The sequence below is a fragment of the Rhinoderma darwinii genome, chromosome 9 (genome assembly GCF_050947455.1).
Source record: "Rhinoderma darwinii isolate aRhiDar2 chromosome 9, aRhiDar2.hap1, whole genome shotgun sequence".
In the NCBI taxonomy this organism is placed as follows: domain Eukaryota; kingdom Metazoa; phylum Chordata; class Amphibia; order Anura; family Rhinodermatidae; genus Rhinoderma; species Rhinoderma darwinii.
In genome coordinates, this window is record NC_134695.1 from 55,520,661 (window position 1) to 55,536,175 (window position 15,515).

Consider the following 15,515-nt stretch of genomic DNA (forward strand, 5'->3'; position numbering starts at 1 on the left):
AGGACCATTCATGTGTCCAACATCTATTTTGTAACCTTTCCATACGTACATTCACAGACCGAGGGGATTGAGTAATCACAAGGCAGCAGAACACATTTCCGAATCAAGTTATTTCCAGACAAGATTGTTTCAGTAAACTAAGACACAATCTATATTTCTGTCTGTTGCCGTTGGAATAATTCATAGGTAAACTGAAGAAATGTATCACTATGAGAAATAGATGTCTGTCACAATGTCAAATTGAAGCATTTGCAAACAGTTACAGGTGATGATGGATGAGGAGCAGACAAGTAAGAGAGTGAGGGGGACGATAATTATTATTTCCCTTTCCTACGGGTAACTTCAACGTGATACTATGGAATAAGTATTGAACCGATGCTCAGGGACTTATTGACACTGTTTACTGTAGTGAAAGTTTCCCCAAAAAGAATTTTGGGAAGAAAAATCAAATACCTGATTTTCAAGATTAATATTGTATGGTATAAATCCTAACTACTCGGTAGTGTAGCCCAAAAATATAAAAGATTAGATGTATATTCATCAGGTGTTCATAAAATACATTAGTCTTAAAATAAAAGCCACCTTTTAACCCAAGCTCAATTGGAGATCCAACATTCTGTGCTGATTTAACTTCTTAATATGTATTTATGATTGTCGGAGCTCCATTTTACTGATACAAAGCTCCAAATCCAGTGTATAGACAAAGCATTAAAGGGAATGTGTCACTAGAAATTATATTTTTTTTTGTTGTTAAACTGTTAATATATAAATGATTACACATTGTTCTAATTTTTTAATTTTTTTCACAAGTCAGGAAATATTATAAATTAGATTCTAATTTATAACATTTCCATGTGCTGGTCACTAGAAGGAGCAATTCCCAAAATTGCAGCATTGGCATGTGGTAAAGCAACCTCATTGCTTTATGCTGCAAAATTAGAGAAGACACACTCGCTCTAGTGTCCTCAAACAATCCCCCCTCTTTTATCCTGGCTAGTGCCAGGAGAAAGGAGGGGGTTGAATGTTCAAACCTCCTACACCTTGTGCCGCCATTTTTTGAGCGAATGCACAGTGTAGGAGGATTAGATACAGTGGTAATCACACAGTATAACACGGACATATACACACACAAACATAACTTACCTGCTCCTGCCGCCGCTGTCTCCGCTTCTAGTCCTTGCTTCTGAACATATGGACGGAAGCCGCGACCCGAAGTAGTCATCTTACTGTCCACCCACAGCTTCCGGTCCACATGAAAATGGCGCCGGATGTCGCTCTGCCGAAGACCTTCCTTTTGGACTGTGTGGGAGCGACGCATGCGCCGTTCCCACACAGACGGCGTACGCTATAGTGAATGGAACGGCTCCCGTTCGCATTCTCTATGGGGATGTATGTGCCGTATTCCATCTCTGTATGTGCATTTCTTCTGCGGTGTTGCTATCAGTGTGTGAAGAGTGGGAGAAGAGGGTTGCATTGACAATCCAACACAATGGGCAGCACTTTGAACACATTTTATAAGTGGTCAGAAACTTGTAAATAACTCATGAAAGAATAAAGTAACGTTAAAACCAAGCACACCATTGTTTTTCTTGTGAAATTCTCGATAAGTTTGATGTCACATGACCCTCTTCCCATTGAAAAAACTAAAGTTGGATACAAAAAGGCCGACTTCAAAATGGCCGCCATGGTCAACACCTAGCTTGAAAGTTTAATTGGTATAGAGTTAGCTATTAGCTCCCTCTAGTGGTAGCTGTAGGCAACCAGAATTGCCTACAGCTAGAGACTTTCTTAATGCCCAACTGGGCGTGTTTTACTTTTTGACCAAATGGGCGTTGTATAGAGAAGTGTATGACGTTGACCAATCAGCGTCATACACTTCCCTCCATTCATTTACACAGCACATAGTGATCTTACTAGATCACTATGTGCAGCCACATACACACACATTAACGTTACTCAAGTGTCCTGACAGTGAATAGACATCACTACCAGCCAGGACATGAAGTCTTTTCAAAATCCTGACACTTCGCTAACGTTTGTGGTTTATTTACAGCACAGCAAGCGCAGTCTCGCGAGATTACGCTTTAAGCTGTCATTTATAGCGAGATTACGCTTGCTGTGCTGTAAATCAACCACAAACGTTAGCGAAGTGTCAGGATTCTGAATAGACATAAACATCACATCCTGGCTGGTAGTGATGTCTATTCATTGTCAGGTCACTTGAGTAACGTTAATGTGTGTGTATGTCCAGAGTAAATGAATGGAGAGAAGTGTATGACGCTGATTGGTCAGTGTCATACACTTCTCTCCACAATGCCCACTTGGTCAAAAAGTAAAACACGCCCAGTTGGGCATTAAGAAACTCATTAGCATAAAGCTAAAATAGGTCATAACTCTGTCAAAAATGATAGTTTTTCTAAATAAAAAAACACTGCTGTAATCTACATCTACGATCACATTATGTAGAAGATAGGCCACTTATAATGTGGTGACAACCTCTTTAAGGGCTTTTTCCCATCAGAGACATTTATGACATATTCGCAGGATATTATAAAAGAAAAGTGCACAGGAACTTCCCACTTCAAAGACAGCTGGATGCAAATTCTTTATCCGAAAACCCAATCCGGATATTTCTCAATAGACAAAATATTCAAAGACCGCATCCAATATGGCAAAATTTTTTAGGTGTTTATTCACCCATCCCAATGAATAAACACCTACGATTTTTTTCCATATTGGATTCTTATATTTCTTATACTAATATTTTGTATATTCACAGGATATGTCATAACTGTCAGATGCTCATCCCACCTCTGGGACCCGCACCGATCGCTACAATGGAGCCCCCTAAACCCTGTTCTACTGATCGGTGTTGTGCGCGTGATTTCCAACCATGAATTACGGAAATAGCTTAACTCGCTGAGCTACGCGGTTTCCGTAAGTCCCATAGAATTGAATAGTAGTTACGGAAACCTCGTAGCTCGCAGGCTACACTGCTTCCATAACTGCTATTTACTACTATGGGAATAACGGGTAATTGGAAATCACACGCTTCAACCACAACACAAACCGGAAGAATGGGGTTTAGGGGGCCCTGTTCTAGCGATAGTTGCTTCCTCTGGGATCCACATCTATCTGACATTTATGACATATCCTGTGAATATGTCGTAAATGTCTCTGGGAAAACCCCTTTATTGTTAATGCAGGGGATTTGGAGCTCTGAATCAGAAAAAAGAGCTCTTACTGCTATAAATATGTATTTAAAAAAGTAATTCCAAAATTTTTACACCTACTGTTTTTAGATTTGAAAATAAAAAATTGTTTTCAAGGGTGGACATTTGCTTAAAGCAGAAATCAGACAGTTTGATGTAATAAAAGTGCAATTCCAGTCATTAATGATATTAAAGGGACACTCCTGAAACATCCTTTACCATTGTACTAGACTGGATACAATTGTATCCACATCTCAGTTGAGAGCAGGACTAGATCTGTATGGGTTTTCTGCCTCTGAATGTAATCAACAGTGTTCTCATTCACTGACAGCAAATTAATCTCTTGACTATGGTAAAAAATTGAAACAAAATATAATAGAAAGTTGTAGAACTTTTTATTTATACACGGATTAAGCATTATCAGTATAGAATCGGGAAAACCCCTTTAAACTGAAAATTTGGGACAATTTTCATAAGTGAAATGGGCCTTCTAGGGTCATCTAAAGAGGACTTGTTACTAGGTCATATAATGGAGACACATAAGTCTTCATAGGAGCTGCATACACAAAACTATTGGACATTTTTAATGAATATTGCTGAATTGCTCATCTGGCTGCTTTAGTGATAGTAATCTGAAGCCTCTGAACCACGATTTGGAGGACCCTGTGGTGCACCCACTGATAATCTATTCACTATACCATTACCAACAGCTGATGTGCTAAAGACTGGCACAGTTTAGCATCTTGCAATAAAATCTTTAAGTGGCACTATTATTCAAGTACACATACAAACTGGTCAATCAGCGTTTTATGAATGAAATACATTTAGGCCTGATTTCCACGGGTCAGGTACGCTGCGTAAAAGTAAAACTGGGCAGCATAACCGACTTCGAACCCACAGCACCGTCCATCTGAAAAATCGCACCACATTATGGTGCGGTTTTTCAGATGGAATTTCTGCTGCGGAAAGCAGCGCTGGAAAAAAAATATGTTGATACTTACTCTGTCTTTCTTCTCTGCTTGTAGTCCGGCCCCCCACGATGATGTTGCAGGCCATGTGACGCTGCAGCCTGTGATAGGCTGCAGCGGTGACCTGGGATGAAACGTTATCCCAGGAGGCCGGACTTCAGGAAGAAGGAGAGCGTTCTCGGTAAATATGATTAAAAAAAAATTCCCGTTGCGGTATTTGCAGCGTAATCGCTGCACTTACGACCGCAAAAGTCGCAACACTTGACTTTCTGTTGCGGGTTTTGCCCCATTGAATTCAAGGGGGAAAACCCGCAACAGAAAATCAACAAAAATGCATCGTAAATTGACATGCTGCAGAATAAAATTCCGTACTGCAGGTCAATTTATTAACGTTTATGCTGCTGGGTTTTTTCCGCAGCGTTGGCATAAAATATTCTACATCTCATTCACTTTGCTGCTACTGTAAATGCTGCGGAATTCCGTTGCGGAAATTCCGCAGCGTTTATGCTACGTGGGAACCCGGCCTTACTGAGACATAGTTGTAAGATGCTGTATGGAGGTTTGGTATATAGATCATATATTTGGCAGTATATCAGTGGCGCCTAACATTATATAACGTCTAGATCTGATTGTAATGCATCCCTATGACCTACTGGGTCTCATGTTTAGTGTGATCTTGACTGATTGCCAAGGTGAAATTGGTGGCCTGAGATGAAAGCCCTCCTTAATCCTTTGATTAAATCCTGTAGTACATCTATTCACAGGGGGCAGCTCATTGTCAGGCCAGAGAACAAGGCAGCAAGTTAAACACATGCTGGCATATTTGCTTTAAAACTATATATGATAATATATATATATATATATATATATATATATATATATATATATATATATTTCTTGCTTAAGATAAAAAGAAGGCTTTCCATAAAACTAATCGGCTGTTCTTAAATCATTCTGACGTGGAGCGTTAGTGATTTTTACCTGAGTAACACAGCATGATGCCTTTAACTAGTCCGCCGCCGGAATACACAGGACTAAGAGTTGGGCAAATTCTCAGAATTAGGGAATGGAGAGCTATAAATAAGAGTTTTTGTTTTTTTTCTTGCAGTATGGTCGGGTTGTTGGAAATGTACATATTGATGGGTCACAGCAGTGAGCTAAAAACAACAGCGGTGTTTAACCAGTTTCCGACCGCTGGCTGTATATAAAAGTCCAGCAGTTGGGGTCCTTAAAACCCATGCCATAACAGATATACAGCGTAGGTTTTAGCTGGCGATCGATGATGGAGCTCAATTAGCGCTGTGTATAGAATAGATTGGTCCCGGTGATCATGTGACTGGTCACGTGATCGCCGGGATGCCGTCCGTGGCAGCCTGCTGCTGGGTCTAACTAAACCCAGCACGGCCAATAGTCACTATAAGAGGGCTGAATTACCCTATATCTGAACCGGTTAAAGTCAACATGTCCTCTATCCACAGCTAAAATCGACATTCGATGACTTAAATATACTAGAAACTTGTAGCTATAGAAGAAATAATGAACCAGAATAAACTGATAAACGGATCCTAGTATGAAGACGAACCAACATACCAGCAGGTAATCCTTATCCTACATCTACTGAATGGCGCTTCGGACTTCTGTCTGGACTCCAAAACACTGTGCCGTGTAGTTTACCACTTGACCATATCCACAGTATCTTTATAGCGAAGGTGCCGTGCATGTGGTAGGTACCTCCCTATTATTTTAAGCAGAGCCTCGACCAATTGTATGTTTGTTAGGTGGGGGGGGAAACTTTACCGGCAGCTCAGTAAGTTATGATTGTCTCCAAAATTATTCAGTGAATTCTAAGTTCACACTTGGCTGACATGCACAAACCGTTCATAATAAAGTGAAGTAAAATGCAGCGAATAAAACGGACAGACCTCTACAATTCTGACCCCCAGATATGGCTGCATTTATCAGACTTGTCCATGGTCATTCATGTACCCACGTGTGGCCCGCTCTCTCTTTCCAGGATCTGTAAGGAGAGCACTAAAGTTATGCTAGAGTTACACGGCGACTTTGGGTGAGACATAAGTCGCATGGCCAAAGATCGCTGTATGCCCCTGTGCATCGCACGGAATGAAAGTCAATGTTGCCACGTTGCGACCCCCTCACAACAAATCCAAATCTGATGGATTTCTTGCACTTTCGGGTTATAGTTTATACCGGACCATATTTCATGATATTTACCCATAAAGTGTTTTAAAGGAAATTCAACCCATTAATGACCCGGCCTGAAAAGGTCTTAATGACCAGCTCCATTTTTCAGTTTTTACCTCTCTGCGTTTCAGCAGCCATGACTTTATTTTTTCATTGACGTGGCCATATGAAGCCTTGTTTTATGTGGGAGAAATTGTGTTATTTTTTTTCACAGTTTGGAGGTAGGAAAAAAATATTTTTACGGCTTGAGTATAGGAAAAAGCGATTCTCTGCATCGTTTTTTTGGTTTATTTTTTATCCCGTTTAAGTTTCATGCTAAATAACCCATTCGATTAATCAGGTTATTACGGTCATTTAGATACCTAATATATGTGTAGTTTTTTTGTTTTTATTTAGTGTAGGGGCAATAAAATATAATTTATGCAAAATTACTTTTTTTGTATTTATTTAATTTTTCAAAGAATTCCATTAAGGGATAACTTTACTTACAACTCTATTTTTTACTTATAATGTATTCGCATACTCTTGTATGCTGATACATCATACTGTGTCCTTATGACACAGGCTGCTGTTAGGGCAGCACATAGTGTGCCCTAATAGCAGGCAAACAGAACAGACAGCCCTGGGGTCCTTTACTGGACTTTGTGGGATGGAATAGCGTAGTCTATTACGCTATTCCTTCCCTTTTTTTTTTTTTTTTGTGCTAAACTGATGTATACTGGCTAGACAGAAGCCAAAAGGTACACTCTTTTGGCCTCCATCTGACAATGTAGCCCCATGGACACAGCACAAGGGCCAATTAAAACATCTGTATAAGGCCCTTTTCACATCACAATTTGTGTTTTACGTTTAGTGTGTGTTAGGAAAGCTCCCGACATACGTGCTATATGTAAACAAACATTGTGATGTGGACAGGGCCTTGCCCAAATGTTTTAATTGGCCCCTGGTGCTGTGCCCACCGAAAGAAAAAAATATAAGTCCTCATGCGCACGACTTTAAGGGTTTTTACTGTCTGAAAATACAGATCCGGCGGCTATGGATACACATCTGTAGCCGTCTGCAATTGCAGAAGCACCTATAGACTTCTATGGGCGAATCCGTACAAGAATAGGACATGTTCTATAATTTGCGGATCATTTCTACGGCCCGGACACTCATCCATGAATATACGGAAAGATGTCTGTAGCCAATAGAAATGAATGGGTCAGCAATTTCATCCATAAATACGGATTCCATAATTACGGATGAAAATTACGTTTGTGTTCATGAGGCCTAAGGCATTACAAATACATGTTTTGTATTGTCAATTTTCTTTCTGCTCTACAAGCAATTTTTGTTTTCACTTTTCTTTTTTTTTTTAAATTTCTTTAGCAATTGTTTTGCAAAGAACGGACGGCACACGCTGTGTAAGGATATCGCGATACCAGAATTTGGACTTCGATACCGATACTTCGTTTAGTATTGCGATTTCGATACTTTGCCAACAGTAATAAAAAAAAAAAAGTTAGTCCATTTTCTGATGTGAGGCGCGAGGTGTGATGATGAATTTAACCTCCACGTGCCTCACATTAATAGTAATTAACTCCATCATGTCTCTCCATCATAATGGGTTAAGGTGTTAGGTACATGATGGGGTTAATTACTATTAATGTGAGGCACATGGAGGTTAAATTCATCATCACACCTCGTGCCTTACATTAATAAGTGAAAAGTTTTTATTTTATTTTTTTACAGCGTACACATCATAAATGACGCAGACAAATTATTATGCAGGTTATTACGACCGCGCCAATACCGAATATGTATGTTTTATATACTGAGACTTTATTCTAATGTTTATTGTAAAAAAAAAAAAAAGGCGTATGTGTATATTTTTTTGTTTGTTTTTACTTTATTTTTAAACTTTAATGTACTGGCATATATCTATATTACAGTACATTAGCCTGTGTACGGATAGTACACAGGCATCCCCCCTTCTCACTTTCCCCTGAATTCTGCAGTCCGCTGTGATCGCAGCATTCAGGGGAACAGCGGCGGAGATGAGAGGTTTCTCTGATCGCTGCCGTTATAGAGCGGGGCTGCGGCTGTGTAATACAGCCATTGCCCCGCTTCTGACAGGTAGTGCGCGCGCGGTCAGCATGAGGTGATGCGGCTGGCGCTAAACTAATGAGCGGCGGCACACGCACTGAAGAGAGTACACGGGGGTGTTTTGCAGTGCGGCTGCCATGTTCTGTCTTCAGTGCCAGCAATCATTAGTTCAGCGCCGGCAGCATTACCTCATCCTGACGGCGCGCACTTGTCAGGACTCAGGAGCCCGGCAATGACTGTATCACACAGCTGCAGCCGCGCTCTCATTCATGTGTTACTATACTGAGCTGTGCGGCGGCGCAGCTTCGTATCGAAATACATGAAACCGCGGTATCGAACCGTTTGGGGATGAACCGTATCAAAACAGTATCGAAGTTTTGATGCATCGTGCATCCCTAACGCTGTGTGCTATCTGTTATTTTATGAACACATAGACTTTAATATGTCAGTCTGATCCGCAAAAACAGACCAGAATAAGGACATGCTGTGAGTTTCTTGCAAATGACATATGATGTGTAATTTGCCCCATTGAATTGCATGGGTCAGTGTGCTGTCCGTTTTTAAAACTGACACCACGCTGTCAAGACCACCTTCGTGAGAATAAAGCTTTAATCTTGGTTTTGGTCGTGCCTAATTTAAGAAAGCAAGTTCTGAATTATTGGATTCCGAATTATAAATATGTTTCTGTATTAATATTATAATCATAGTTTTTATATTGACTTCATCTAATTTACTTTATAATATTCATGTCCTTTTTAAAATTGATGATTCATCATCAAATTCGTTATAGCAAAGTTTATTCACTCCCCCACAAATACTTTTCTTTTGGGCAGGTGGTAAACCACATAAATTTCTTTTTTTACACCATTAATCATGTAAATCTGTTTTGTGGGCCTATGTAAACACCATCAAATAAGCTGTTAAAGCAAAAAAGTGTCATCTGTATGTAAAAGAAGTTAAAAATTTCTCTCAAAGTGGATTTGTTAACGAAAAATTGTCTTTGAGATTTTCAAAATATATTAGATAATGATTCTTTTTTTATATATTGTCATAGAAAATAGTATAGGATCAGCCTTTTATTTTAGCATAGAATGCTCAATATCAGCCCAAAAAAATGGTCCTATGTTTTGCAGCAGTCTAAAATGCACATACGAGGGTATGGCCATCTTTGCAACCATTTTTGCTTTGTGTGTTCTAATTTTTCCAAATAGAAAAAAAAAACAATGTTGCATATATTCTTAATATATCCTACCATTTTGAATATACAGCTCCTATGCAGACCTATGTGTCTCCATAGTTACAGACTACAAACAACTCCTATGTAGTCTGATCTCGCAGTTATACTCCGTTCCATCTCCTTTCTATTAGCATGAAGCAGGGGATAGATGATAGAGGGTAACAGAGCTCTATATGAGCAGGTTGTGGCATCATATTGTTTGTCAATCAGACATCCCTGTCTCATGCTGCATCTCCCACTGTCGATTTGTAAATTTGCAGTGCATCATGAGTGTCTAGAAGACCACCTGAACGATGGCTACTGAAGAAGAAACTAATGGGCTATGACGTTTTTAACATCCATTCAAGAGGTCGAAGAATCCAACTTTCTGGGTGTCCACCACCAAGGGAATCCAGGTCATCTCACGTGCCTCTTAGGCCTAATTCTTAAAAACCCTTTTTTATTTTTTTGAGAAGCTGGATCAGATCTCAAGAAGTGAGAACACAACCATTGTGTGTGAATCTGTTCTGGACTAGTGTTCTTTTTTTTTTTTTTTTTTTTTTTTTTTTTTTCTCTGTCCTGTTGCTTTACTTTCTGCATCTAAAATCCTGAGATTTTTTGTAAAATCTGCTGGTTAAAAATAAAAAAACAGCGTTGTACTATTTTAAGTACGTGCTGGACCAGCAGAATATTTAAAGGGTAACTAAAGTTTTTAAAAATGTTTGACATGTTGAAGTGACATGACAGACGTTTTGATCGGTGGTGGTCCGAGCACTAGGACCCGACCGATCGCTAAAACAAAGCGGCAGAAGCGCTCGGGTCACGCATGCGCCCTGCTGCTCCATTCATTCTCTATGGCACTGCGTGGCGATAGCCGAGTGCTGTACTCGTCTCATAGAGAGTGAATGGAGCGGCAATGCGCATGTGCGACCTGCCGCTTCAGTTATTAGTTCAGAGGTATGGGACCCCCATTCTCATGATAGGTGGGGGTTCCAGTGGTTGGAACCCCACCGATCAGCATGTTACTGTTATCCCCTCTCTTGTGGTTAGGAGATAACTAGTACTCTTGGGACAACCCCTTTTATGGCTGAGCCCCTGATGTCCATGCAAAACGCATTTGTGTCTTGCAGAAAATTAAAAAATGGTGTGTGTGGTTTTGGAGAGGTGTGCAGTTTTTAAGTAGGAGAGGTTTTTAAAAAAAATATTTTTCACGCTTTTAATTTTATCATTTTCTAGTTGTTTAGAAATGTTACATTTTACTGTATTTATGTGGTCACAATCTTTCTTTTTTTTCTTTTTATATTTTTTTACTGTGGAGGCACAGGTTAGCAAACAAACTTTGAGGTCCATGCTGTATCCATGTACAGATTACTGAAAACGGTGATCTAATGGTAACAACCCATTTTATCACGGTTACTTGTGATCTCTATACACAGACAGGCAGAGAAGATGCTGATTGCGTCTTCTCTGCATTCATCCAATCCCCTTCTGCACAGAAAATCCTTGTGGCAATGTTAATTATGTCATAGGGATCCCTAGCAACCACCAGAAAGCAGAAGCAGCGCTTCTGCATTCAGGAACAATGCGCTCAATATGTGTTCATGGAATTTTTGTGACAGGGAACTGATTTTTTCAGTTCCCATCCATAGTACAGGATTGGGTGGTCAATGTGCATGAGTGTAAGGCGCCATCAAACTCAGCAGTCCCTTAGCCCGTTAATTTCCTTGTTGTGGATCGGGAATAGTTAAACATAGGGAACGGTTTTATTACTGCATTTTTTTAACTATTCAATGACAATACCACCCAAGTAAATAGGAAAACTATCAAAAATGCTGTATTTTTACTGAGACAGTGATAATGGAACCGGCATTCTGCAGGACATTCACTGTGGTCTATTAGAGCATTACTACAAACAGCAACAGCAATAACCATAGGCTAGGGCTCCATGGAGACATAGACTTGACCGCGTTTCTGGGGAAAATCACTGCAATGTGATGATTTGCGAGTAGTGTTTTCCTTAAAACCTGCAAAAAATGTGTATGTTTTGTGATGGTCGCAACTTTTTTCACAATATAAAACATTTTCAACTATTTGCAAAGGAAACGTCCGAGTTACTCTTTCGTAAAGACTTTTAGCACTCCAGACATTGGTACCAGATATTTATCCAGATGTTAAGGAGGCTCACACTGTGTATCAGTACATTTCTACAAAACAATCTACTACTGATGGCTCCTATATATTCTTCGTGTACTACAAAATACCCATAACTCGATAAGATCCTTTTAATGTTATAGATATTGTTTGACCGGTTTTGTGTGAGGTTTCCATATTTTACCTACTATAAATTTTGAGTTAAATAGCTCAACCCAGAAGGTAACTGGGAATATTTTTTTGTTCTGCACCATCATAAATGGATTCTAAAATTCCTCTGGGTAAATCTGTCAGAAAATCATAACTTAACTAAAGGAGTGTGAGTCATACTATATATAACCATTGTGACATTCCATTCTGTTATTTGCAGGGACATGGAGAAATAATAGGATTTAGTTATATTTGATTAAAAAGAATTGAACTTGATCGCAAGGAAACATTTTCAGAAGTCGTTTTTTAGATTGTCTGATGTGGTGTGGGAGTCTTTTTGTTTTTGTTCCCATTCGTTTTTTACGTGTAGCGTTTGAAAAAAGAAACTTCTTTTTGACGAGTAAAAATTATTTGGATTGTTTGAGGTTCTTTAGCTACAATATTTGAGCTTCATAATAATATACGTACTGTAGATGTCTAACAAACCAGCTTCATAATCCAACACAATTCATCTTTGTATTCGTCCAGATTTAGCACTGACTCCACCTACATAATTTCAATTCCATGGATTCATTGAGTTCAGGGAAGGGATGGCGGGGGGGGGGGGGGGGGGTTGCTTCTATAGCACTATGGGGCTAAAGTTGCTCTATAAATACTTGGTTCTCACAAAAATAACAAAAAGTTGCAACTTATGTTCCACAAGACATTGAAGGGAACCTGTCACCAGCATTTCACCTATTACACCATAAATACCTGGTGGAAGTGCGTGAAAAATCATTTTAATGTAACCTATAATTATCCTCTTAAGTAGGCTCTGTACTTTTTAGTATTCCATTTTTTAGTGCTCCTGCACCGTATGCTAAAAGAGTCATATCTTTGTTCGAAGAGAGTCATATCTTCATTCCTCAATCCTTTGCGAGTTAACCCTGCTTCCTTACAAAAAGATTGACAGTTCCTCGCTTCCCCCCAGCACACATAGTGGCGCATGCGCAGTAACTAGATTTGAGGTCCGAACAAAGCCGGTAAGGGTGTCGGACCAGAGATAACTGGTACATGCGTGCTAACTCAGACGAAATTTGGGCATTCAGGGTGGGCCAGTTTTCGGCGGCGGGCATAAGAAGAGGAACGAACAAGACTGACGGATTATTAATAAAAAGGTGCGAAATAATTGCAGACCGTTCTTTACTGTCGGAGGAGGAGTTTAGGGGAGGGGGTAATGGCAATGAACTTTTGACTGCAGCGGCCAGCGAAGGGTGTGTAGAGTTAAATCGGTGAAATGCTGGTGACAGGTTCCCTTTAACGGTTTCATTAAAGGGAATGTGTTGTTAGCAAAAAATTTTTTTTTTTTTTTAGTTAAACACCAATTAGTGTGTGGGTGATTAAACATTGTTCTAATTTTTTTTATTTTTTTCACGAGTCAGGAAATATTATAAATTGGATTCTAATTTATAATATTTCCCATTGCTGGTCACTAGATGGAGCAATTCCCAAAATTGCAGCATTGCATGTGGTAAAGCAACCACATTGCTTTATGCTGCAAAATTGGGAAAAAATCCCTCGCTCTAGTGAGCTCTCAGAATCCCCCCCTCCTTTATCCTGGCTAGTGCCGGGAGAAACGAGGGGATGGAACGGTCTAACCTCCTACACTGTGTGTCGCCATTTTTTGAGCTAACACACAGTGTAGTAGGTTAACATACACTAGTAAACACACAGTAAAACACGAACATACATAGAAATCACTTACCTGCTCCAGTCGCCGCCGCTCCCTCCTGACCGTCCGCTCCGTCTGCTGCCGCTGCTCCATGTGCACAAGTCCGGAAGCCGCGACCGGAAATAGTAATCTTACTGTCCGGCCGCGACTTCCGGTCCACAGGAAAATGGCGCCGGACAGAGCGCATTTCAAATTGGACTGTGTGGGAGCGGCGCATGCGCCGTTCCCACACAGACGGCGTACACCATAGTGGATGGAACGGGCCCCGTTCGCAGTCCCTATGGGACTGGAGCTGCCGTATTCCATGTCTGTATGTGTCGTTAATCGACGCATACAGAAATGGAAAAAAAAATGGCAGCCCCCATAGGGAAGAAAAAGTGTAAAAATGAAAAAAAGTAACACACAAACACACAAATAAATACAAACGTTCTTAATACAACACTAACATCAAACTAATATAAAAACATTTTTGGGGGTGACACTGTTCCTTTAAATTCTAATGGAATCTGACTAAAAAGCATTGCGTGAACTGTGTAAAATTCTCGATGAGCATCACAAGTTATGACCTATGTCTACTTTGCCACCTCATTCCCAATTGATTAGCATCATCAGCAACATCATCTATAATATTTCAGGAACAGATCTGCACAATAAGCGCCTATATTATAATACAAATACAATTATCCAAGAGTAGCCACATTCACACGATGCACCAGTTTTGTATTATAACATGGATGGTAAATGATGGTGATCTTGATGGGCATACTACTGTATATTCTAGGAAACCTACACAAGAGGATATGTCCAATAATCAAATAAATTTTCCCCACGTATTGTGGAAATGTAATGCACTTGCATAGTCCCAGTTTGTATTTTCGAATTCTAGTCAACTAAACGCTAAGATTGTAACATTTACCACTAACTGGCCATGAATTTAAAGCATGAGACATAAGTGTTCCAAAAAAATCCAGATTTCCTTTGATCAGAACATATTGGTTTTAGTACTATAGACTTAACAATTTTCATCATCATAAAATCTTAAACATTATCGTTATTTGTTACCTCTCTGGCCTCTTTCTCTAAAGGGATTGTTTGCGTTGGATAATCACTACTTGTTAGAAGGGTCCCTTGACAATAAGCAGAAAACCAAGTGTCCCTCTACTGGAACCCCAGCGATCAGCTGTGATCTGAGGGAAAACTGTTAGGGTATGTGCACACACACTAATTACGTCCGTAATTGACGGACGTATTTCGGCCGCAAGTCCCGGACCGAACACAGTGCAGGGAGCCGGGCTCCTAGCATCATACTTATGTACGATGCTAGGAGTCCCTGCCTCGCTGCAGGACAACTGTCCCGTACTGTAATCATGTTTTCAGTACGGGACAGTTGTCCTGCAGCGAGGCAGGGACTCCTAGCATAGTACATAACTATGATGCTAGGAGCCCGGCTCCCTGCACTGTGTTCGGTCCGGTACTTGCGGCCGAAATACGTCCGTCAATTACGGATGTAATTAGTGTGTGTGCACATACCCTTAATTTTCCAGGTAGCACCACCACAGGAGAAACTACGCGTTACACATTCAAATCAATGGGTTGTCTGTGTATGCAGGACAGGATAGGTCCTCCAGAGTGAAAGAGGTTCTTTGTACCTGCTCTCCATTCTGGTCAATAAATGAGAATCCAAAGCAGAATTAACTTAGACTTCCCTAATACGGTGAAATGCAAATGAAAATACGTTTTCAAAACTGGACACCCCTTTTAAGAAAGGGTTGGATGCACAATATACAGGGTTACTCGTATTAATGTAGAATATTAAT

The 15,515-nt window shown here is 40.1% G+C and overlaps 1 protein-coding gene across 3 annotated transcripts in view; it reads left to right on the plus strand.

Moving 5' to 3' along the window:
- Positions 1-15,515, plus strand: part of METTL15 (methyltransferase 15, mitochondrial 12S rRNA N4-cytidine) — a 197,243-nt gene that overhangs the window by 86,244 nt on the left and 95,484 nt on the right. Inside the window, exon 1 of one of the 3 annotated variants that reach the window (XM_075837729.1) lies at positions 10,002-10,102. The exons of the other annotated variants lie outside the window; for them this stretch is intronic. The gene's annotated coding sequence lies outside the window, so the exon portion shown is untranslated. Of the gene's footprint in view, positions 1-10,001; positions 10,103-15,515 lie in introns of those variants that run through there. 3 annotated transcript variants of the gene reach the window in all.